The sequence below is a fragment of the Echinops telfairi genome, unplaced genomic scaffold (assembly GCF_000313985.2).
Source record: "Echinops telfairi isolate 266 unplaced genomic scaffold, ASM31398v2 ScPeMD7_2291;HRSCAF=2852, whole genome shotgun sequence".
NCBI lineage: Eukaryota > Metazoa > Chordata > Mammalia > Afrosoricida > Tenrecidae > Echinops > Echinops telfairi.
The window spans coordinates 42,440,368-42,442,375 of record NW_022106189.1 but is presented as its reverse complement, the minus strand read 5'-3'; positions in this window follow the sequence as shown (position 1 = coordinate 42,442,375).

The window sequence follows — 2,008 nt, the reverse complement described above, 5'->3', positions numbered from 1 at the left end:
CCCTCATCATTCTCAAAAAGTTTGGCACCTTTAAGGTGACCTTGTGACAAAAACATTAACCCTTCAGCTGCTAACTGTAAGATTGGTGCTGTAAATAAGCCCTTTGAAAAGAGGGCCAGTTCCATTCTTTTAAAACGTGGGGTCTAGAAGCTCTCAACGCAGTGCTCCACACAGCTTCAGTATCAAAATATCATGCACAAACAGTTAAATGTATTTGGGTTGACTGGCTAAAGTAAGTTCTGCTGAATGGTGGTTCTTTTTGGCACACCAGCAAGGACATTCCCGGGTAAGTTCTGTGTGTCCGCAGGACATACATACCCAGGCGACTTCTTTAGGTATTTGTGTAAACACTTTTCTGTTGCTGCTTGTGTCCTTAAGTTGTTTCCAAGTCTTTGCCACCCTGTGCACAGCAGAAGGCATCCCTGCCTGGTCCTGCACCATCCTCACAAACATGCTATCTGTGATCCTATTGTTGCAGCCGCTGTCAGTCCATCTCCTGGAGGGCCTTCCACTGTCACTGATGCTCCACTTCACCAAGCATGATGTCTTTCTCTAGGGGCGGGCCCTTCGTGATAACATGTCCAGAATATGTGAGCGGAAGTCTCACCATCCTCGCCTTAAGGAGCATTCTGGTTGTACGTCTTCCAAGACAGCCCTGCTTGTTCTTTTGGCAGCTTACAGTATATTCAGTATTCTTCACCAACACCACCGTTCAAAGACATTAGTTCTTTCGCCTTCCATTTTTTCATTGTCTACCTTTTTCATGCATATGGTGTGGTTGAAAATATCTTGGGTTGAGTCAGGTGCACTTTAATCCTGAAAGTGAAAGCTTTGCTTTTGAACACTACTGAGATCTTTTCCAGCTGATTGGCTCAATGCAGTATGTGGTTTTTATTCCTTGACTGCTGCTTTCATAGAGTTTATGAGTCCAAGTACAACGAAAACCTTGACCACGTGAATCTCTTCTCTGTCTTCATATTATTAATTCACCCAGTTGTTTTCTTCACTTAAAGCAAGCTAGGTTGTTAGTCTTCTTCCAGTCTTAATGCTGAATTCTTCATATAGTTCCTTTCTGCATGCTCTGTAGTTTTACTTTCAACCACATTCTTCCTGAGGGCTAGCTGTCCCTCCCTGGGCTTGCCTAGGTTTCTCTACTTATAGCCACCATGTTGATTTAAAGGTCAGCAAGCACTAGGGGATTGACTTAACTCAAAAGGAGCCTGCACTTAGGTCGACACAGTGGAGTTAAGACTCCAGCAGACAGAAGCTTTCCATAAACCAGGTACTTTAAATTGTATAGTTTTTGTTCTTGATCATGGATTTTAATTAAATTCCTTTAATCACATTTAGGTTAGTGTGCTTTCCTTTGCATGAAGTGGTTGATTGTTACTTTATTCTTTTTGAAATCATTTTATTGGGAGCTCATATAGATATTGTAACAATTCATAATTCCATTAGACCAAGCTTAATTGTACAATTGCTGCCACCATCAGTTTCAAAACATTTTTTTTCTTTTTAAGTTCCTTGATATCAGCTCCCCTTTATCCCCTCCGAACCCAACCCTACCCCCCCCCAGAAACCCTTATTATATATTATTATTATTATGGGGATTTTTTGGTTTTGCCATATTGTACATCAACCAATGTGTATCTGTTCACCTGTAAATCTATTGTTCTTGCCCCTCATGTTATCTTTACTGTCAGTTCCCCTCCCCCCACCCCCCTTCTATACCCTCAGAGAATCATTACCCCGCTAACTTTCTGAAGGATTATCTAGGCTTTCATGCATCCAATGCTCTTAATTATACAAATGGACTTACTCAGGTCTAACAAGATTAATGAGATAAAATAAAGACCATAATGGTAAGGGGAGGAAATAGTAAAGAACTAGAAGATAGTTATATGTTTAATCAGTGCTATACTGCACCCTAGGTCCCTTCCCTGTGGCCTTTTGCCAGGGACTATACAATTATCTTACAGGTGGGCTTTGGGTCTCCACTTTGTCCACG